General features: G+C 38.3%; 2 long non-coding RNA genes across 2 annotated transcripts; both read right to left on the bottom strand.

Moving 5' to 3' along the window:
* Positions 1 to 15,055: 15,055 nt before the first annotated feature.
* On the bottom strand, positions 15,056 to 16,202 carry LOC122011185. Its single transcript, XR_006119930.1, has 3 exons — positions 16,085 to 16,202; positions 15,846 to 15,934; positions 15,056 to 15,094 (listed from the first exon to the last, which is right to left on the bottom strand). It is a non-coding gene; the product is annotated as an uncharacterized LOC122011185 (long non-coding RNA).
* A 799-nt stretch (positions 16,203 to 17,001) lies between these two features.
* LOC122011127 lies at positions 17,002 to 18,007 on the bottom strand. The gene is made up of 4 exons (XR_006119927.1): positions 17,872 to 18,007; positions 17,616 to 17,698; positions 17,121 to 17,365; positions 17,002 to 17,027 (listed from the first exon to the last, which is right to left on the bottom strand). It is a non-coding gene; the product is annotated as an uncharacterized LOC122011127 (long non-coding RNA).
* Positions 18,008 to 24,793: the final 6,786 nt, after the last annotated feature.

The raw sequence follows: 24,793 nt of genomic DNA, 5'->3' as shown, positions 1-24,793 counted from the left end.
GAAAATTAAACAAAGAATTTCTTTATGAAGCTTTGTCTAAGGAAGTGGTTGTTGCTCCAATAACCAAGAAGGCCTAGTGCCTCGCCACGACCTAGAAGCTGAAATATTGAAATAAAATATTTAATTAACTTTCTGGAAAAGCATTAAACTAGAATTAAATAATGCTTTGTAAGTTTTTTTTAACATTTTTGAAAAATTCTAAAAAATTAGTTTACTTAAATTTTTTTTGAAAATTCCAAAAAATTAATTTTGACTTAGAAATTATTTTGAAAAATTCTATTATGTTTAGAAAATTTTGAAAAATTCATCTTATTCAAAATTCTTCTAACTTAAAAATCTACTAAATATTTTTAAATATCATACTCTTACCCCGTTTTGTTGTGATCAAAGGGGGAGAGATTAGTACAAGTCTAGGGGGAGATAATTTTTTCAAAAAAAAATTTCTCTTAAACTTTTATTTAGTTGCAATTTTACTTATTGCAAATTTATGCTTAAAATGTTAGTTTAGTAATTCTCTTTAAAATTACTATTTGTCTATTTTTTTACCCTAACTTGAACTTGGGTTGATGCACATCAAAAAGGGGAAGATTGTTGGACCCCGCGGGTGTTTTGATGTGATCAACCAAGTTGGTTAGGTTCTGCTTTGTGTTTGACCCCTGTGTCTGAGTGTGCAGGAGCTTAGGAGCGCAGAAAGTCAAGCGGAAGACGCAGCTAGCGAGAAGGACGACACGGGAAGGGAGCCGACGGGCTCGGTGCGTCCGAAGGACGAGAGAGCTGCGGAAGAGTACACCGGTGGGTGAGGAGAACGTGCGCGACGTTCGAGGGACGTTAAGCCGGGAGGAAGGCTGCTCGAAGAGAAGGCCGAAAATTAGGTTCGGGTGAGCCCTATTTCGGTTGGCCGGAATCACCCAAAAGAACGGGACTTCGGAAGATGAAGCAAAAAAGCAAGCAAGCTGGAAAAAGCTGCCAGCCAGCTTGGAGGCGCCTCCAGCTTGAAGGCGCCTTCAATGCCTGTTGGAGGCACCTCGGACCTGGCAGAAGTGAACGTTAAGCTTTCGGATAAAGTTTTATCCACTCTCTCGATGGAGGCGCCTTGGACCTCTATTGGAGGCACCTCGGACATCCGAGATAGAATTTCCAGAGGCTATATAAAGGCCTCTGGAACTAGGAATTAGATATCAATTGTTCCATCAACTCTGCAATCAATTACTAGCAATAGTTCTGAGCTGTAAGAGTGTAAAAGGCTTCTCCGTCTTCAGAGAAGGAGATTTTTTAGTGTGCCCTTTTCATCGCCCTGGATTAACAATATTCTTGGTTGTAACCAGGTTAACTTCCGAGTCTCTAGATTTATTGTTTTAATTTTATTATTATTGCTATAGCACTTTCGAGTTGAAAAATCCGAGGAGGGTAGTTTAATTTGTCTAATTTGTGCAGGCAATTCACCCCCCCTCTTGCCGGCCTCCGCTGCACCTACAGTATCCAATGTACCTCTAAGCCCAAGGCATCCTAAGTACAACTTGGATATCTGTCTCTTGATCTATCTCGACCTAGTCATACTTAGCGTTGATCTAAATATATATATCTTCTCTAGATATCTCTCCGATCAAGGACTATTTTCAAATTAATATACTCATTAATCCGTAGAACTTTGTCATTAATCATATACATAGAAAAGTATATAAATGGTTAACGATAAATACTTACCTTTATAAAATAATTATCCATAAAATATATAAGGAATGTCTTAGCACATAAGTTCACACACTAACATTTTCAATAAAAGGTGGCTACTAATTTAAAACCGTCAAAAGTTTTGATTTTAAAAACTTAAGTTAATTTGAAAAACAACAACTATTGTTTATAAATCAACTCACAATTACGGGAGATTTGTACTAATTTGATAATTAAGATTTCATAAAAAGATAAAGATTGATAGAGTGGTTAATAATAATCACATGTATAAATTGTCTAAACTAAATGAGTTGACAATTTATTGATAAACAAATGGATTATCAAAGATAAGAGTAAAGGAAGGCATGTATGCTGTTGGACCATGTCATGTCTTGAATCAGTGTTATTTTTTAATTCCCACAAGAAATTCAGAATTAAAAATAAAAAATCATCTATTTCCATGCCAATCTTGATCACCTTCCTCCCTTTATGATTTGTCTCGAGGCTCACAAGAATAAGGGCACTTGACGGAGATCTATGAGCACCTTTCAGGGGAAATCAAGTTTGCTGATGATGATGATAATGTACTACCTTATTAATCTCTTCTAAGAGTCTGAGGCAAGTTCTATGGAATATATATATATATATATATATATATATATGATGAAAAGCACATAAAGGCCTTGTGTCTCTAGTGGTGGAGATCAAGGATTAGGAAGTGCTGACGTAGGTGTCAATTTGAAAACTAGTCCTAGAAGTTAAAATAATAGAAACGATTAATAGCAACTTTTGATACGGAACCGTTGTTAAAAGTATCCAATATTAATAGTTTTAAGATTACTTTTAATAGTTGTATCATTAAAAGCTATTTATAGTAACAGTTTATGCAAATCGATGTTAAAACTATACAATAACTACCGTTTAAAAACTAATTCTCAAATATTAGAGCAATAGAAGTGGTTTATAAGAGCACTTTATACAAAATGTTGTAAAAAGAATTCAATATGAGCAGTTTGAAAATTGCTCCTAGAAGTTAGAGTAATAGAAACGATTAGTAAAAGTGTTTGATATAGAACCGTTGCTAAAAATACTTATTATCAACAACAGTTTCAAGATTTCTTTTAATAGTTATATCATTAAGGGCGGTTAGTAGTAGTGTTTGATATAGAATCACTTTTAAAAAGTAGCTATTATCAACGATTTTAAGATTACTTCTAATAGTTGTATCATTAGAAGCGGTTTACCGTAATAGTTTATGCAAATTGGTGCTAAACCTATGCAATAGGAGCAATTTGAAAACCAAATCTAAAATTATAGAGCAATAGAAGTAGTTTATAATAACACTTTATACAAAACAATGTTAAAAGTATTCGGTAGGAACAGTTTGATAATTATTCTTAGAAGTTAAAGTAATAGAAATGATTAATAGCAGTGTTTGACACAGAATCATTGCTAAAAGTACCCAATATCAGCAGTTTTAATACTCACTACAATAAAAATAACTTTCTGTAACGTATCATCAATGGCACACAATATTAATTAGGGCACACCGTTAATAATAATTTTTACGGCGCACTCAATCAAATACACTATATATAGTATTATGCTTATACAAATACGCACACAAAACTAACGTTATTAAAAATAAATATTAATAGCACACTTTTTATAGACGGTTAAAGGATTACAAATTTCAAATATTAAAATTTTAACTGCATACAAATGCTATTATAAATAACGACGTACCAAAAAATATTATGTTTATACAGATAACGATGTACAAAAAAACTAACATTATTAAAAATAAATATTAATAGCACACTTTTTATGCGCGGTTAAAAGTATTAAAAATTTCAAAGATTAAAATTTTAACGGCATACAAATGCTATTATCCTCATGAATGATTAAACATTAACCTACCTTTCTTAAGGGTCTATTATTATTTTATTATTTATCTTTACATGTATACCAACAACAGATTCTTTTTCATATGTTTTTATTATTTTTTTATCATGAATGATTATTTAATGTTTTGAGGTCTGCTCATGGTGGTAGAATTTGTGAAATGTGCCTAATATGTTGCATATCATAATATATATTTTCAAAAAAGGAATTTTTTAGTATTCTTTTGGTATGTAAAAATAGAAAAAAAATTATGTTCAGGAACCTAGATTTGGCAAAACAATGTGCATCAATCAACTGTTTTCTCATGTCCTAATGCTTCCGTGTTTTTTAGTATATTATGTATCAACAGTGTACATTAGTAGATCCACTTAAGTTAATTCTCCATTATGTTAATACTGGATGAATAGTTTCCAATTTGGTTCCAAAATTCTAAATGAATTACTACTAGGTGTTTGCATTTTGCCATCGGGTAAAATCTTTTTCCTATGTTATATCATGTATCTTATGCATTTGCCTTACCTTTTGGTTATTCTTTTTAGATTTTTTTCTCCTCATTTTGATGGTTGATGTATGACTCTAAGTTTACCAATTCTTCCATAAAGCTTTTTATTCAATTCATAGGGATGGCAAACATCATCCACAAGTGATGTGGAATGTGAATGAGAAGAATTTTATGTCTCACTTGGTTTCATCCTGATTTATACTACTCATTGTTATAGATTTAGTGAAAAGATAATATATTTACAACTTTTGTAGTTCTTCTTGCTTAACCTACACTATTGTTATCCTTATATCTTAGTCTAAAATGATTCTATGTTAAATCTACAGTTGAGATTGCTGTGGTGTGTTAAGATTAAAATGCAATGTTATTTTTGCTTCTCAGCTATTCAATTTCTAAATAGTGAAATGTTTCATAATGGGATTTTTTTAAAGTCATGTATCATGTGGTAAAAGATGATTCGTTCACTCCTAGTGTCCATGTCAATCCATCCCTAGGTCAACACGGAGGAAGTAAATCATGGGTGACTACTAGCCATTAGTACAGGTGGAAAGGCATGAGGGGAGGCATGCTCGAACACGCCGAGTTTTGACCCTAAGACCTCATGTGGCAACACCCCATGCCTTAACCACCGCACCACCAAGGTAGGATAAACTTTTTATAGTGTCTCATCCCACCGATGGGCGACCCCATACCCCAGAAACCCCTGAAGGGATTTTTGGGGAGGCACAGTTCCACTTTGTTGCTAAGAGGACTCGAACACGGTACCTCGGACAACATTATGCAAATATTTCATTTTTATTTATTGCTAACAGGGCTCGAACCCGATACCTCAGGTAACATGGTATCAACGTGCTAGCCACTAGGGCAAAGCAACGCTAATGCCATGTATCAACACATGCATAGATGGAAGATGTTATCATGTTCTTTAATCCATCCAATACCTTGCTATCATGGTTATGTATATTTTCCTTTTGTAGATTCGTTATGCATTTGAATCCTCTTTTTTATTTTTTATTTTTCTATGCTATTAACCACAGCATGCGGCCGCGCGCGGTCGTGTGCTGCAAATGCTCTTAATGGTAGTGTGTGGTCACACACTACAAATGTTATTAACCACAGTGCGTGGCTGCGTGCTATCGATGTGTTAGAACTTTTAACAACTTTGAGTTGTGTAGCATGCAATGCACACTGCAGATAGAATAATTGCGCACTGCGAAAAGTCAATTTTGTTGTAGTGATTGCTTCTAATATTTGTATCATTAAGAGCGGTTTATTAAAATTAGTGCTAAAGCTATTCAATAAAAGTAGTTATAAAACTATTATGAAAAGGTAAGATAATAGAAACAGTTTAATTCAAATTGATTATGTTGTTTGATTTTTAAAAGTGGTGTTAAAACCGCTTCTAAAATACCTTTTATGTAGTGCCTCTCTGATCTAGGGATCTGACTATTCTTGATAATTACAACTCCAATATAAGGCTACCAATAACTTTCACTAACAAGATCAACAACGAACAAATGTGACTCTCGGTGACTTTCGTGCAACGTCAGGTGTACGATATCAATGTCATGTCTTTGATACTCTATGTGGCCCTCATGCATGCTTATGATAGTCAGCATACATTGGATGTCTCTCCATGCAATCCATGCTTCTAACAACCCATAGGTAGATGTGGCGGTCCACATGGATATCAAGGTTCAGTAATATAAAAGGGTGGGTGAAATTGGTTGAAGGTGTTAGATATATGTGAATGAAGAAGAGGTGGAAGAGGTATGAAGTTCCATTATGAATAGGACTTTAGTCCCATATTGGGAGTTTTCAAGCATATTAGTTGGTTTATATTGATTCACATGCATTGATGATGTGAGCAAATACATAGGGAGAGACTCTATCTTATGCATGGGTACACAAGAGGGTACAAATCCAGGGCCCGGATTACACTGAACCAAGTTGATTCATGTGCGAGCACAACCTGCACGCGCCGAATGATGAACCGGTCAGGGTAAAATTTACCCAAGTTGAACAACTAACATTTTGCCACATGACCTTTTTGCTGCTTATTTAAGGGTGTAACGGATGCATTAAATTAAAGATTAATGCAGTTGAGTGAAACGTTGACGTTTCACTACTGGCGAATAATGATCATTAAACGATCATTAACGATGCCCTTTAGTCTTAAGCTCCTATATAAGGAGGCTGCGATCACAGGTAAAAGGTTACACTCTCAAAAAGTTGAAGCTCTCCACCTACGTTCCCCTTTTCTTTTGTCGTGCATCTCTTGCTCAGCGGAGTGCCTGTGATAGCAGTCGGGTACCTCTTAGTTCTCTGTGACCATTAGTGCTTGATGGGAATCATGGTTCACCGTTGTATCCTGGGAAATAGATGACTCGAGAAAGCCTCGAAGCACAGCCGGAGGTGGGGTGAATCTGTTTCAAGGAAACTACGTATCGTAGGCCTCGATTCACATGTCCAACCACTTCCATCGCTCGTTGGGTCACAGCGCCCACTCGACCTTGTCGCTCGCCCGGTCGCAGCGCCCACCTTGCCTCATCGCCCACTTGGCTGCATGCCTATCCGGTCGTAACTAGCTCAATTTACTCCCAAACCGCTCTCTTGGACCTCAGCCTCTCTGCCTTTAGGCCGCTCTGCCTTCTACTGTAAGGCTAACTGCCCGCTCGACCTGTCTACCCGGTTGGCCAATCTATTTCTTGCCCACCCTGCCCTTCAGTCCGCTTGGCGAAATTCAGCTCGGCTTCATCATCCGCTTGGTTGAATCCTTCGCTCGGCGAAATTCACTCGGCCTCTACGTTCGTTCGATTGCACACCCGTCCGACCTCAACTCGTTCGGTCAGTTCGCTCGGCCGCTCACTTACTCGTTCGGCAGTTCGATCGCTTAGTCTACAAATCGCACGTCCAGTTGCTCACTCGCCCGACCTCATAGCCCGTTCAGCCGCTCCGCTCGGTGGAATTCTGCTTGGCCTCTTACTCGGTTCGCTCGACAGTACACACGGTTGGTCGGTCACTCGCTCAGCTACTCTGTCCGATCGGCGCAACTACTCGCTCGGTCTATCTGACCAGCCTCTAAGCTTGCTCGATTGCTCAATCCAGTCGGCTGATCAGCTCGCTCAACTACTGTACAGTCTAAGTTTAACACTTGGTAGAAACCAGCCTCTGCTGGCAGCCTGAGATTATCAGCTCAGATAATCTCGACAGATAAGTTGAATTTAATTTCGTGTAATTTAAATTTGATAAAGCTCTAAATATCTCCGACAGATTGATTATCCAACAATATTAAAACAGACTCGGTTCTGTTAAGATGATGATAGAACAGAATAATGAAGTGCAGCAGACTCAACACATGAAGGCCCCCTCCGTCCCGATTGGAACTGTGCCAATCAATTACGGGGAAAAGCCAGAGAAGTTCAGTGGACTGAACTTCAAGAGGTGGCAGTAGAAGATGTTTTTCTACTTGACCACGCTCAATCTGGCTCAGTTCTTGACCGAGGGCTCTCCCAAGCGTGCTGAGGATTCTGATGCGTAAATCATCAGTGCAGTGGAGTCATGGACTCATTCTGAGTTCCTTTGCTGAAACTATATCATCAACTGTTTGGTCGACTCACTATACACTATGTATAGCATGAAGAGAATGGCTAAGGAGGTGTGGGATTCGCTACATAAGAAGTACAAGACGGAGGATGCAGGGACCAAGAAGCTCATCAAGGGATGATTCCTGGACTACAAGATGGATGACTCAAAGACAATGATCAGCCAAGTCCAGGAGCTTCTGGTGATCTTGCACGAGATCCACTCAGAAGGGATGGTTCTGAGTGAAACCTTCCAGGTAACTGCTATCATTAAGAAGCTACCTCCTAGTTGGAAAGACTTCAAGAACTACCTAAAGCACAAGTGGAAGGAGATTAATATGGAGGAACTCATTGTTAGACTTCGCATCGAAGAAGACAACATGAATTCAGAGAGAAAGTTGTTCTCTCAGGCTACTATGAAAGTCAATGTGGTCGAGCACGATCAAAACTTGAAATGGAAGAACTGCACTCTAAAGAAGATGATAAATGCTCTTCTATTAATGTCACGCCCCAGAGGAGTCCCTGTCCGAGAAAATTTCGGCAGCATCTCCCCTGTACGGTGGACAATCTGAAACTTTTCTACATCTCACAAATACCTCAGCCACAGGCGGCTGGAATAATAACAACAAAATAAAACATCACCACACAGTTATATATAATCTATTCAGCCTCTGGCTGTCACAACCACGCAGTTAAGATAATTAAACAGTAAAAATAATACTCTGACTCGAAATCCACCCTACTCCACTACACTCGTAAAGCTCAAATCCGACGAACTCACCTCTTCTACCGTCCAGGCAGGCATGTAGTAGAATAAAAACCAAATCCAAATCCATCGATGTAATAAAATCTATACCATGTCTATAAGTAAATAAATCCAGAACATAACAAGTCCAAATAGTCTAGAACAGAAAAGGAAATCAAACGAAAAACCAATCACATCCTCGAGGTCTGCAGGGACCAGCAACTGGAACTCTCTCCTGACAGCATCAACCTGAAAATATCAACAATGAAGGCGGGGTGAGTCCAACACTCAGCAGGTACAGTTGATATGCAAAGTAAAGAAATAACACCTAGCACTAATCATGCGTACAGTCTCCTGATAAAGATAAAGGTAACTACAAACCGAAGAAGACAGGAGAGAATCTGTACTAACCAGGACCCGGTAAAAGGACAAACAGTCCGAAAGGTATAGAACACCTGTATGCATGTCAATCAAGGTATCCAAGCAATGTGCAGCATATAAGTGCAACAAACACAAACAATAAATGCATCATGCATATGATGCCAATGTCATGGTCACCCCTGACGCCAATCAGCCGACTCACAACAACAGTGGGACCGAGTGGGTAGGGCTGTGACAACCGTGCACTCTGCAACACTACTCCTGATGAGTGATGGAGTGGACGGGATGCTGTCGGAGTACATACGTACTCCTACCCCAAATCATAAATGGGGGAGCGCAATGCTCTCATCTCCCGGTACACTATGACGGAGAGGAATCTCTAACGTGCTACACGCTGCGTCACACTACCCATGAGCGGATCAACGGAGCACCGGAAGAGTCAACGTGCTACCACGCTGTGTCCCGCTACCCATGAGCGTCACAACGGAGCACCGAACAGTGATGAAACTGGCAAAGTGCTCGACAATAAAGGAGCAATCAATCACTCAGCATGCAATCATGCGAATGGTGCATGTCACTAAACATGGTAATATACTAAACCAATCTCTGGACATATCATAATGTGCACCAAAGCGAATGAATCATATCAAGGTATCTGATCATATAAGGTATCAAACCTAGGTCCTGACATGGTAAAATATGGTTATATCACTACCCATGAGCATGTGGAATCAGGTACATATCCATACAAGATGTAAACAAACAATCAATCAATAGGTAGCATGTATTGGGCAGTGATTAACCGAAACAAGTAAGAAACACAATTAATGCATCTTGTTAATTTAATTACTAAGCATATCAAAGACAATAAGTCAAAGTACCGCCTCCAAAATAGAAATCCAATGACTCAAGATACTCGCCTCGCGTCAAAATCCTTAGTTAAATCACAGTTTAGCTAATTTAATTATAAACAAATAGCTAAACTAATTTCTAATCCACTGACCAGTTAGGGTTAGTTTCATTAACCCCAACTACACCGTTATACAACTTATAAACCTAAATCAATAATTATCCACAACACGTATCAAATCCATACACTTACCTCAATTCACAACCGAACAAGATGCCGGAACTAAGTGAATGTTGCGATTGGAAATGAGATTGCTGCCAACACCAGAAAATCCACAGAACAGCCGTTTTCTGGTGGAACCCTTCACCGAACAGAACAAGATGAGATCACAATTCACCCCTGCAATCCAGCACAAAGATCACAATTGTATCAAAATCCCCAAATCTGCCTTACCTGAATCAGAGCCCTCGTTTTCTCTCTGCAGGCAACTGATGGACTAAAAGGATCCGGCTGTGGAGAGATCTAGGGCACGATGAAGACAGAGGAGAGGTGGTCGGAGCCTAGGCCACGACTTAACGCTTGTCTCCGGGCGAGCTTCTATTGACCGCGCCCAGGAGAGGGAGAAGGCAAGTGGCGCTTGGTGGCTGGCACAGAGGAAGTGGAGATGGGTTGGCGGCGGTGCTAGGTCCAAAGAAGAGAGGCGCTGCTCCGTGCGTCGCCGGCGGCTAGGGCAGGAAGGACGGCAGTGACAATGTCGGCTAAGCAAAGAAACTTGGTCGGTTGTCGGTGCTCGGAAGAGGAGAAGGGCCGGCGCTAGGGCACAAGTGACGGCGGCCGACGCTGGAGTTTGTCTAGGGCAGAGGAAGAGAGGGGTTCGGCTCGGGAGAGAAGAAATAGAAGGAGAAGAAGTGGCCAAGGGTTTTGTGCTCTCGGGGAGGAGGAACCGTCGGCCGGCGGTTAGGGCCGGCGTCGGGCGCGAGAGAAGAAGAGAGCTCGGGTCGGCGTTGAGAGAAACCGGAGGAAAAGAAAAATAAGAAAAGAAAATAAAGAAAAGAAAATATAAAGGAAAAGGAAACTTTTCCTCGTTAAAATGGGTCGTCTAAACAGGCTTTTCCGGACCCCGTTTTTATCCCCGTGAACTCGTCCATACGAGCTCCGAAAAATTCTCGAAAAATTTCTAAAAATTCCAGAAAATTCCCTTATTAATAATTGTCATTTTTTTCCGGTATTTTACAATTAAACTCTAGACTGCCAGAGTTGGGGAAGCTGTGTTAACAGCTAATTACTTTTTAAATAAAGTGTCCCGAAAGAAAATAGATAAGAGCTCTAATGAGTTGTGGAATGGAAGACAAATATTTACAAATGTGGGGGTGTCTTGCCAAAGTGTTGGTGCTTGATCTGAAAATGATTAAGATAGGACTAAAGACTGTTGATTACATATTTATTGGATATGCACATAACTGCAGTGCGTATTAGTTTTTTGTGTATGAGTCATAAATACCGGATATACACAAGAACTTGATAATAGAATCGAAAAATGACTCGTTCTTTGAGCATGTATTTCCGTATAAGATCCGAGAGGAAGTTAGCTTCTCAAAACGGGCATATGAAACATAAGATGAAGATAATGAAGAGAAACCAGTCGAGGTTGAGCTTAGATAAAGCAAAAGAGCACCAAAACAGTGACATGAGAAATTTGATAATATCATGAAGGAATGTAAATTCAAGAGTAATGAATGCGATAAATGTGTCTACATAAAAGCCATAAAAAATGGCTAAGTCACCTTGTACTTATATGTAGATAACATACTTATGATTAGAAGTAATGATTGTTGGTGCAGGGAGCACCAGACAATCGAACCTAAGTTTTGATTATGGCAAAGGATTCAAAGTTAAGGTTACTTGTTGTCTAACAAGTGTGAATGAGCTTGTAGGAAAGTCCTAAGTGTTCTTAGGCAAAAGTTCTAGTGGATTCTAGGCAGATGGAAAAGCCTAAAGGGAGGTAACCCTTGGTCATAGGGGGAGGTAACCCTAGGTAAAAGAAAGTCCTAGCTGCGGTTAGACACGAAGTCCTAATCTTGGGGATTGGGCGAAGTCTTGGCAGGTCGACCACTTTGGGCGAAATCCTAGAGTCAAGGACTCTAGGTGAAAATCCTGGTGGTCGCGAACCAAGTGAAAGTTTGGTCTGGTCATGGATCAGACGTCCAACATGAAGACCTGAAGTCTCGGGCACTAAGCAAAAGTCCAGTTAATCTAGACGGTCGGTCTGGAAAAAGGTAACTCTCCTGAGAGGAGTATGTGAGGATGCGTTCTCCGAAGAGGGAAGAGTAGGCGTCGGTTAGACCTAGGGTTTTTGAGAAATCTGAAAGTCAGAATCAGATAGTCCCGAGATTGTCAAAAGTTATCTTTTATATTGCTTTATTATTTACTATTATTCTAACTCTGTTTTACAGAAGACTAACACATTTTGCAGGGCTAGATTCGACCTTTATCGGATGACCAAATGTCAGCATCGGTCGACCGAACCTCCAATCAGTAAGATCAGATTTCCAGCGAGTGGACCGGGTTCGACCAAGCGATCGACCGAACACCGGGTTCAGTCGACCTAACCAAGATAAGAAATGACTTGATCGAGTCGGGTCAATCGGGTCAGAGATCATCGGCAGATCGGTCGGCCAAATGGAGGGATCGGTCAGCCGAACGAAGACTTCTATCCGAGCAGCAGAACCTGAACGGGAAGCCGGCCGATTCAGGCAGGATCGGTTGACTGATCATCGATGCATCAAACCTGATCCCGAGATCAGTGGATCTGGATTGGGTCTTGTTGGATTGTAGCGGTCGGCTAGAAGGGGGGTTGAATAGCCTGCAAATACAAAAAGAGACCCTTCTCGAACTTTCAACAGAACACTTGCATAAATTATAAAAGCAATAAATTAAAACAAAAAAGAAGAGGCACAAGATGTTTAATTGGTTACAACCGGGGAGGTTGTTAATCTAAGGAAAGTGTCGCACTAGTATCTCCTTCAGGTGGAGAAGCCTCTTACAGCAATGATGTACAAGAAATAGAAGCTCAACTCTAAAAGAAAGCGTACAAGTGTTGGAATGCTAATGCTTGTGTTGATTCTAAGCTTCTGGACCAATGCTGTATTTATAGCCTTGGTCGGGGTGCCTGAAAGGGTTCCATACGCCTGGGAGGGGATAATCTTTTATGCCCTTCGCAATGGATCGCATTTGACGTGATCCTAGTCAAAGCTCAACTCCGGGCGCCCAGAATGGCTACGGGCACCCGGACCACTAAAGTCAATAGGGTTGACTTTTGGTCCGATCCCTCTGCTCCAGTGCTGCTCGCCTCTATTCGGGTCTTCCGCTCCGGCTCCGCTCACTTGACTGATTTCAGCTAACCGAAATAAGTCTCACCCGAACCCAATTTCGGCCTTCTCGAGCAACCTTCCGCTCCGGCTTCTCATCCCTCGAAAACGTCGCGCGCCTCCTTCTCATCCGCCCGTGTACTCTTCTGCAGCGCCTCATACCTCAGACGCACAGAGCCTGTCAGCTTCCTCCTGTGCCGTCCTTCTCACTAGCTACGTCTTTTGCTCAACTCCCTGTGCGTTTAAGTTCCTGCACACTTAGACACAAGGTTAAAACACGACAGGACCTAACTTAACTTGTTGATCATATCAAAATCACCCTGGGTTTCCAACAATCTCTCCCTTTTTGATGTGAGGAACCTAAGTTAAGATAGAGTAAATAGACATAAAAAGAAATAACTAATATTGTAATAAAGTGCAAAAAGATAGAGAAATTGTAGAAAAAAAATTGGTATATCTCCTCCTAAACTTATACTTTTCCTTCTTCCCCATTGATCATATAAAAAATGGGGTTCCAAGAAAAAATCTAAGGGTTAAAACTAGAAAATTTTGAAAAATAATTTCAATGATTTAAAAATTTGCAATAATTTTCAATAATGTTTCTTAAAAAAAATTCTAGGTTAAAAAAAATTCTAAGTTAGATAATTTGCAAAAGAAATATTTTTTGAAAGAATTTTTCTAACTTAAATCTTTGAGAATTTTTCTAAGTATAACAAAAAAATTTTGAAAGATTAAAAAAAAATGTTTGAAAAACTTTTTAAGGCATTATTAAATTTCAATCTTAATGCTTTATCAGAAAGTTAATTAAACATTTTCTTTCAATATTTTGACTTCCAGGCTGTGGCGAGGCACTAGACATTCTTGGTTATTGGAGCAACAACCACTTTCTTAGACAAAGCCTCATAAAGAAATTTAATGTCTAATTTTCTCGCTGAAAGCTCTAAATCTAATTAATAGTTCAAGTTAAACAGGACTTTGGAACCCAATATAGGTCCAGACTACTGGATTGACTAAAAATTTCTTAGGGACATACCTTTTTGAGATATTCCTAATTTGTCCCTTGTGGTATCTAAAATATCAATTTAGATTATTAAATTTTCTTACATTTGTGTTAGATGAGCATGCACGATTTTTCAAGTTATTTACTTGTATTTTTAAATTATCATTTTCTAATTTTAATTTGTCTAACTCTTTTAAAGGGCAAGATTTAGCTAGTATTACTTTAAAATTTTTAATTTCTTTTTCTAACTTACAGTAATCCTTAGTTAACAGTTTAATAAACTTAAATAGTTTATCGGGAGGAAGAGATCGTACCTGACTTACCTTGTCGATCTCGTTGTCTGTGTCTCCCCCTGAACTGTTGCTATCTTCCGACGTAACTCCCCCTTCATCGATGCTCTCGATGCTCATTTCAGAAGAGCTTGCACTACAACAAAAACCTTCATAGACATCGGTTTTCCACCGGTATCTATTTCATTTTCGACCGATGTCTATGAAACCGATGTTAAAAGTCTGTCATTTTAGACATCGGGTTAAAACCGGTGTAGTATCACTTAACGACACCGGTCTTCAAATCGGTTATTAACCGGTGTAGTATCACTTAACGACACCGTTTCATCAACGGTGTAAAACCGATGTAATATTGTATGTTAATAACACCAGTTTTGGCAGCGGTAAATGACCGATGTAATATTAGTTAATAACACCGGTTTTGCAGCGGTGGAAAACCGATGTAATATGTATATTTTTTTACAGCACAAATTTGATTTCCGAAACAATGAAAAACCGACAATATTAAAAAAAAACACACAAATATTCACAAATTATACAAATATTCTTCATTCAATAATATCCATAAAATACACAAATATTCACAAATTATATAAATAATCTTCTTACAACAATATCCATAAAATACCCAAACATTCTTTTTACATCAAAAGCTAGCTAATAGATATCAAAATCAAGGTAGAACATTCTTTTAACACATCAAGGTAGAACTGCACTTCAAATGTAATCTAGCATGCATTCAGTCCACTTGAACCGCACTTCATCAATTTCAACTCTGGAGTACTTGAGATTTGTAAACTGTAAAAACACATAAATAATATATTAGTAAATCAAGACAAAAAATCATAGTTGAAAAAGTAGTAAGAGCACCAGGTAACAAGATGACTAATTTGAATGCTTAAAAGGAGACACATTCATCATTTATCTCAACCACATCATATAGTGATAGATTTATCATTCCTGGGAACTTAATATATTCCAAATCAGAAATTATTGCAACAAAATTTTCTCATAGTTGTAATTTAATTAATCAGTACTTGATGGAGGTTCAATCTTTTCATATTCAGAATATCATTCAAACATCCTGGTGTAGCAACAATGATATCAGCTCCACGATCCAACTCTCTTAACTGGGGTCCTTTTTAATTAATCAGTACTTGAGAAGTGCCAATGAACGTATTCTTGGTACTTCTTTTTGAAAATTGAAAAAAGAGATTTCCAACCTCTCATCAGAAAGTCCTGCCAACTATAATGATATGACTAAAGATTTTATGTTTTTGTGAAACATGAGTAAAAGAGGGTGGAATTGGAATAACACTTGTTTAATTATGCACAAACAGCTAAGAATTTTGAATTTAAGTAATAGCAATAAAGTTAAACTAGATAACTTGGACAACGTATGATTTGAACACATCAGGAACAATTCAAAGAAATGTCAATCAATCAAAAAAAATTAAACCAGTAAAAATCTAGCAAATATGTGCATAATTTTGAAACATAGATAATGAAAGACATTATAACTAGGGAGTCAAAGCTTACCAAAAATTACCATCATTCTTGTTGAGAATTAATGACAGACAACTCTTCTTCGTACTCCATTGCGTGTAATGAGCATTCCCTTTCAATTAATAAAAATTCCTGAAAAATATATGCCCAGTTAATTTCTTTTGTCACATGTTTTGTTGGGGAGCTGGCAGTGATACTCAAGAACAGTTCAAATCAATTTTCACGGTGTAGAACTCAAACTATGATGATTTGTTCATTTACGTAGAATGCGGAGGGTAATACCTGTAACTGGTGATGACTAAACAAATGAAGGATTCCATATTCCGAAGAAGCAACTAATTCTACAAGTGCATCACGATGATCTTTTAAATTGCTCGTTTTAGCAAGAGAAACTGACACATATTGGTGAACAAAAAAGGACCAATAAAGATTTGTAACACCATGGTGTATGTCAAGGAACACAGATAGCACAGAAATAAAAAAGTATCGAGGTTGAGATTCTAATTAACCTGCATACAACGAAGAATAATTTATGGTAGACAACACGTACGATTAAGCCCTTTCACTATGTAATTAGTAGGGTTTATCAATAGATCTTCCTTGAAATACCAAGCATCAAGCCGAAATATCTCCATTCTCACTCCAGGTTGAAACCGGTTAAGCTCACCTGATAGATAAATTATTGACCTTCTCACAAGAAAATAACAATAGTGCATATTTAGTGGATTATGATACCAATACCTTTGAAACCAGCAGCCATGAAAGTGGCAAGAAGTCCACCATCATTAGCTTCATGAAGTTACCAAAATAAAGTAAATAGTCATATATATAAATCATAAATAAAGTTACCAAACTAAAAATTCTCATTGTCAACCCAAATCTCATCACAATCTCCACGAATACTCTCTATTTGTAGTGAATTGAAGGATCTCCCAACTTAGCATCAGTGATGTATTCAAAATACTCTCTATTTGTCCTCGACCGCAATGACAATTCTAAGAAATGCAATGTTGAATATCAATTACATGAACAATTACCTATTGGTTAAGACAAGGCACTTTGAGAGATTGCTTCGGAATTGAGTGGCAACAAGGGACACAGCCTAAAAAAAAGTTCCAACTAAGTATAAAGTTATAATCACATCTTGTGGAGTTTGATTGTTTACTATTCTTAAGGTTTTTTCTTACCTAGAGAGCTTTGGAGAAAATGTGTTAGCTTAGAGTTCCTGCAAAATACATCTCTCCTTTAGTACAATGAAAAATTAAAACTAGTTTAGATAGTAAAATAGAAGCATATGACTATGAGCATTAGAAGGAACCTATATGGAATATGTGGGTTCTTGGAGGCAAGAGCAGAGATCACATCTCCCAAAGCTGATAGAGACTTATTGATGAATTGATGTATAGTAGGCTTGGTGTCTGAAGGCAGTGACTCCATTCCCATTAATCGAGCCACAACACTGGGTCTATTATGCTGATCCTTTGTTCTGTGGAGCCTTTCAACAGCAATCAATTTTTTGGTGTGAGATTGTTGTCAAATGTCCTCTTTATAGTAACTTGAGCACTGAAATCATGTGAATATAAAAAGGGAATCAATTTTTGTTCTCGGTTCTTGTTAAATCCCCACAAGAAGATTCACATAAATCGACGAAGAAAAATCTCAAGTACCAAATCAAGAACATAACCAGAAGCATGTACTTTCAGATATACACAAATGATAGTAATTTCGGTTCTCTTATTGCTAATTTAGTGAAATGCTTGCCTAAAGAAGCCATGAATACTCTGAAGAACAATTCTTAAACCCAGCAACTTACTTGAATGTCTTCATGAACCAGTTGAAAATTATGATAAGTATTCATAGGAGGAACCTCTAAGCTATTTCTAGGAGGTTCAAGACCTGTGAAGGCAGTAAGATCAGGAATTATGATAGTAAAATATGACCGAAGGAATCTTCAATAATTTAACTCGAGCAACAAAGTTGAAGGTTTGTATATGTTTTCTTGAGTTCTAACTTAAAAGAAAGTTAGAGGTCCATGTACATTATTTACATCTTGCAAGATGCAATCTCACCACTATTGTGTCGATTGAGTGCCAGCAACTTACGGGAGGAGCTGGTTTGACCGAAATCGAAGAACTGCAATACTCCTACCATCTTCTACTGATGCTCCCTTCAACACATTATCAAAATTTTCTCATGATCAACTCTTAACCTACAAGATAGTCAAATTAAGATGATACTAAAAAAAACACTGGCAATTTGCAAATGAGTGATAGTATTGATACTATTTTTGCATTTCAGAGGTAACAGTAGTGGCAAAACATGAAAGGGAGTGATATTATTTCAGGCAAGCTTTGAGCTGTTGGCCAACCACTCGTAGCAAAATGCTAGCTTTTGAACAGCAGTTCTTCATATTTTTTTTTTCAAAAACAAAAAAAAACATTATTTCCATAGTTTTATGTTACAAATCCTTCTCTCAGGATCGAAAGAAAACACCTTGACTGCACTCGTATGGCACGGGCGCCGAGCAAACTCCCAATTTGGAACCCTAGAAATGGCTCGAGTTGCAGAAGATTCCACTGGTGACAACAACACCTGGAAAGCAGCTACCTACTCTCCTTTTCCATTAAACAGTACTCAGATGCATTTCCATTAAACATTATTCTGGGACAAAGTTAATCTATAAAAGATTTTTGAAAAGTTTGGAATAGATAAAGTAGGGAAAATAAAAGGCAAATTTAGCAGAAGGAATATCTGGAATGCCACACCAATACACTCACCACGATCATTGAAGGCAGGACCACCACTGTTTCCTGCAAAACAAGTACGTTTCTTTGACAACATTAAAATGCTTTTACAAGAATATATCTGTACCTTGCCAGAGAAAGTGGTGCAATAACATCCAACTATCTAAACAAATAAAATGTTATCTTTCTAGCAAGGAAACTAGGTTGAGTTACCAACCAGGGTTTATTGCAGCATCAATCTGAATACCAAGCAGATCAGAGGATCCATGAGCATACTAACCTGAAACAGAAGCAAAAAAAAAAGTGATTAATATTAAAAAACTCATTTAGACACCATGTTCTAAAATTTTCAACCAACTTAAAATTGATAACACTTAAGTTAGCAATTTATCATCTATAAAACAATCTCAGCAAGAATATAAAATTCACCAAAAAAATACTAAAAGCTTATGATCACAATTTCATGAAATCAAACCTCAATTCGTGATACCACACCCTTTGTCACAAAGATTGTATCTCCACCAAGTGGATATCCTACAACAATTACTGAATCCTGTGTATCATATAACTTGTTAGTTTGATGAATTATGGAAGAACAACTAGATTAAATAACCCTATAGAAAAGAGAGCCTTAGAAAATGTGAAGTGCTTTAACTTTGTGAAGCACTTGGGGGGGGGGGGGGGGGGCGGTACATGGACTGGCTGACGAGGGCCCTGAGATGGTCCGCCTTCTGCGGCAACAGCAGCTCACACACGTCTCTCTTCTCTTTTGCAGACATCACCCTCAACTGCTCCGGCGACATGCAGATTCCAACAGTGAGAATCGCCACGCGCTCCACCGACTCCGCCTCCATCTCCGCCAGGCGGAACGCCACGAACCCGCCGTAGCTGATCCCCATCACGGAGTACCGGGCGACCCCGAGGAGGCGCATCGCCTTCGCGACGCACCGCGCCTGGTAGCCCACGGAACGGTCCCACTTTCAGTTGACGCCGAAGCCGTGAATGAGGAGGAGGGCAGGCTTCTGGCTGGCGCGGCGGGGGTTGGGGCCCCAGATGTGCAGCGACGCGTGGCCGAGGTCGAGCGTGACGGGTCGGAGACCGTAGCGGAGGAAGGAGAGGTGGAGCAACAACTCGCGCAGGGAGACGAAGGAGAGCAGGCGTCGGGCGGCGGCGATGACTCGGCGGAAGAGGGAGAGGAGGGCGACGGCGAGGAGCAGAAGCAGGTGGTGAAAGGATTTCATGGATGCCATCGCGATAGAGATCGATGGGAATGGGTTTAGGTTTGGGGGGAGAGGAAGGTAGGAGGAGAGGCGTTGTGTGGCAGACGGTTCGAGTCGCGGTTACGCCAGACTGCCACTGCCTGCTAGCTTCACATTAATAAAACCTGCTTACGATATTGGTTTAGATTTGGAGATAACTTTGTGAAGTGTTATAAATTTGGGCGTGTGGAAAAATTAAATTATTATTTTTGGTTCATTAACATCAGATTTTAAAAACCGCTGTTAAAACCGGTGTCTATTAACAAAAAAAAGGCGCTCAAAGACATCAGCTAAACAACCGATGTCTATGAGTGAAAACCTGCGCTCATAGACACCGGTTTTTGGAAAAACCTGTGTAAAATACTCAAAGACATCGGTTTTTGCTTAAAACCATTGTTGTTCCACCGATGTCTATGAGAGTTTTTCTTGTAGTGTTGACTCGCAGTCGTCGTCTTGATGACTTGTCATTAGTGCAAGTCCGGAGAAGGCCTCGACTTCCGAATCGGACGACGTATCATCCCACGTTGCCTTTAAGACCTTGTGTTTTTTGACAGGCTTCTTACCTTTGTCCTTATCCTTATTCCTCAGCTTGGGGCAGTTGTCCTTGGCGTGCCCTTCTTCGTTGCAGTGGTAGCAACGGATCGTCCTTTTCTTTCTACCCATCATAACCATTTCCTCGTCTTCGAGAGAGGACTCTGACTCAGGTTCGTCTCTCGATGCTTTGAAGGTGACATTGTATTTGGGATCCTTCATACCTGCACATCTTGATTCATGCACGTCAAATGTCGAGAAGAATTCTTCTAAAGAATTTTTTCTAAATCTTTAGAAATATAAAAGGCATCTACTAGTGATGCCCATTTCGTATTTCTAGGAAAAGAATTTAGTGCGTACCTTAGTGAATCTCGGTTACTTACCTTTTCTCCGAGATTCGAAAGTTCGATGATAAGCTCTTTAACTCTCGAGTGTAGATGCGTTGTTAGAGTGTATACTAAAAGCCTAGCTTTTGGTATAAACATTTATCTAGAAATAAGAATCACATTGGTCAAATGTCTACATTTATGATAAATGTAGTTGTTCAATTAATTTATATTGTAGATAATATGGTGTGTGGTGTCACACACAGAGGATCATGTTATCAGTACCTTATAAATTATAAACAGTAACTCACGACCATAATGGAAAGGAACAAACCATTGGAAGGTCGTAGTGTAATTAGGTATTAATTTATCTTAACTATATAATTACACTAGTACACTTAGAGTGTATTGAGTAGGACCATTAGAGGTCGTTTCTTTTATACTGACTTTATAAAGAAACAAAGACCTCAGTTATTATGGAAGTGTGTGCTCTTAATCCTAATATAATAACAAGCACATATATTTGATATTTATTTCTTTAATTTATCAATGAGTGAGATTTAGTTCGATGAATTAATAAGCCCGATAAGTTGGGAAATGATATCACTTATAGTGTGTATTGTTGATTATAGAAGGAAACTGTATCCTAGTGATCTAGGTTGAGAATGTCCTCAAGAGGAGCTCATAAGGATTGTCATGTTAAACCCTGCAGGTGGACTTAGTCCGACATGACGATAAGGTTGAGTGGTACTACTCTTGGACTAAGATATTAATTAAATGAGTTGTCAGTAACTCGCTTAATTAGTCGACATTTGACATCTTAAACACAGGGAGACTAACACACTCATAATAAGAAGGAGCCCAAAATGTAATTTGGGATTTGTGCGGTAGTTCAATAATAGTTCTTTAGTGGAATGAATTATTATTGATGGAATTAAGTTGTGTGTTCGGGGCGAACACGGGAAGCTTAATTTCATCGGGAGACCAAAACCAATTCCTCCTCTCGGTCCCTATCGTAGCCTCTTGTATATAGAGATTTATACCCACCACATACCCACCTTCTTACCCAACCAATAGGGGTCGGCCAAGCTAAGCTTGAAGCTCAAGCTTAGGGCCGGCCAAGCCTAAAGGTTGGCCTTAAGGTGGCCGGCCAATAGCTTGGAGCCCAAGTTTAGGTGGCCGGCCACATCATATTAAAAAGGATTTTTTATTAAAATTATTTCTTATGTGGATATCATAGTTTTAAAAGAGAGTTTAAAAATTAAATCTTTCCTTTTAAAGCTTTCTACAAAAGATTAAGAAAAGATTTGAAATCTTTCCTTATTTGTAGATTGAAAGGAGATTTTATTTTAAGAAAAACTTTCCTTTTTGACCATGATAATAATTTAAAGAGAGTTTAAAATTAAATATTCTCTTTATTAGTTTCTACAAAGATTAAGAAAAGATTTGATATCTTTCCTTATTTGTAGATTGAAAAGAGATTTTAATTTTAGAGATAACTTTCCTTTGGAAATTATCCACATGTTTAGAAGAAGAATTTTAATTTATAAAATTTCCTTTTATTAACCAATCATGAAGGATAAAATTATTGGAGAAATTTTTATAAATTTCTAGAAACAAATTAGGAAGTTTTAATTCTTGTGTGAATTAAATTTTCCTTGTTTTGGGGAGAAAGTGGCCGGCCATTATTATTAAAAGTAGAAAATTGTTTTTTAATTAAAATAATTTTTCTTTTTTATGACAAAAGAATTAAGGAATTTTTTATTAAAATTTCCTTATTTGTCAAGACCAAGGATTATAAAAGAGGGGGTAGAGGTGCCTTCACGGGTGATCAACTCTATTATTCTTCTCCTCTCTTTTCCTCCTTGGTGGCCGGCCCTAGCTTCTTCCTCTTCTCTTCTTCATATGGCCGGCAGCAACCTCTCTTGGAGCTCTTGATGGTGGCCGGTTCTAGCTAGGAGAAGAAGGAGAGAAAGGTGGCTTTGTTTCTTGCATCCCTTGGAGCTTGGTTGTGGTGGCCGGACCTCTACTTCTCTTGGAGAATTGTGGTGGCCGAAACTTGCAAGGAAGAAGAAGGTGCTTGGTGGTTCTCATCTCGGAAGATCGTTGCCCACACAACATCCGAGGTTAGAAGAGGAATACGGTAGAAGATCAAGAGGTCTTTTTAGAAGGTATAACTAGTAATTTTTCCTTTCCGCATCATGCTAGTTATTTATGGAAATAATATCAAATACAAGAGGCTTACGATTCTAGTATTTCGAATACGTTTTTCGAAGTTGTGTTCCTTTATTTTTCTTTTCCTTGTGATTTGATTGTTCTTTTTGGTTGACCTAAAGTTATTTTAGGAAATTAAATATTAGCTTTCCATAAAAGATTTTGTCTAGTCGGTGGTGGTTGTTCCCATATCCAAGAAGGTCATGTGCCTCGCCACGTCAGTACTGGGAACCAATTATGGAAATTAATATTTAATGGAATTAATAACTTAGGTGATTTGGATCAAACGTGTTAAGTTCCGCAGGAGATCCAAGTCTAAACCTTAAAGAACAAATAGATTAAGTTTTGGATCAAACGTGTTAAGTTCCGCAGGCGATCCAAAATTTAATTTAAATGAACACATGGTAGCTAGGAAAAGGTTCAGACATTTGTACAAAATTTTTATACAGTGGAACTTCTAGGTTTTCCGAGTAGCAACCAACAATTGGTATCAGAGCTAGGGTATTGCCTCTGTGTATTTGGTATTAGTTTAATTATGCACATGTCATACATAATTTAGGCAGATTAATAGTAGGATGTGCTAACTTTGTGGATGCAGGATCCAACTATTATGACTTATAGTTATTATGTGTGTGATTGGACCCTTGGACATGTCAAGGGCATTTTATTGTGTGTGCATGATTGTATTATAAAATACAGCAGGAGCTGTATTTAGTTTTATTAGGATTTTATTTTTTGATCTAGATACATGTAAATTCCTTCGAGGAATATAGGATCGAAAAATGTAAAATTCTATTTATGTCGCGGATCGAGTCTTGTAAGGCGTGGAACCTTTTAAGGACCAGAGGCGCAGCGGAACAAGGAGCAAGATGGATGCGACAACTAGACCCGGTGGCAGTGGCCAAAGATGGCAGCAGCTAGGGTTGGTGACACACGGAGAACATCAATAGATAAAAGCCATAATAGTTGAAAATTAGTTTTTCTATTTATTGCTTTTTATGCTGTGTTGTGTGTGCTTGTTAGTATGCATATTTAGTAGGCTAGCATAGTTAAAATTCCTCATTTATAAATAACTAAGTGGGAGAGGGATTTTTAAGTAAATCCCATGGTCTCCATTACTGGTTTGTAAGTGATGCAAACAAGCTTGCGCGTTGGCTCTGAGTGCCTTCCTCCATAACGGATGAGCTTGTTTGTGGATCACTAGAACAGACTTCCATTTTTGGATGACTATAGGAAGTTAATTAAGAGCGTGTGATCTTCCCCAACGGAAGGGGCATAATCTTATTAATGGACTTAGTGTCAAGTAATGGTATACACTTAGACACATTTAATAGTATCCTCCCCAACGGAGTCACTACTATCACTTGTGTGACCAAAAGGAAATCAACTATTGATTTGTCATAAAACTAGATTGGCAATATAATAAAATTAATAAACCCCTCTTACAAATGTTTGAATTTGTATACATCCACACTAACGTGGCATACAAGATTCATGGTGTTTGAGGTAATTTTATTTGTCAAAAAGTTATATTGACAAGATAGTCAATGGGTAAAACCCTCCTCTTACAAATGATGAATTTGTATACGTCCACACTAACGTGACATGCAAAATTCACGGTGTTTGAGGTGTTGGTAAATTTAAATAATATTGTTTGAGGAATCAATGTTATTTTAAATTCAAAGAGTTTTGACCAAATATTTGATCAAAGACAGATCAACTATTAATTTTATTCGTTATAAAGTAAAGTTGACGAGATAATAAAATTAATGAATAAAATCTCCTCTTCGATACACAAAATTCATGGAGATTTTAAGGAGTTGATCTTGACCAAATATTTTTGAGATTCTTAGGATGTTTGTCAATCCCTAGTAGTCATAATATAGAAAAGACTTAGTAGTCCCAATTGTAATGATT

Source organism: Zingiber officinale, chromosome 1B (genome assembly GCF_018446385.1).
Source record: "Zingiber officinale cultivar Zhangliang chromosome 1B, Zo_v1.1, whole genome shotgun sequence".
NCBI lineage: Eukaryota > Viridiplantae > Streptophyta > Magnoliopsida > Zingiberales > Zingiberaceae > Zingiber > Zingiber officinale.
Note: the sequence above shows the minus strand (reverse complement) of the source record. Positions and strands in the feature narration are given on the sequence as shown.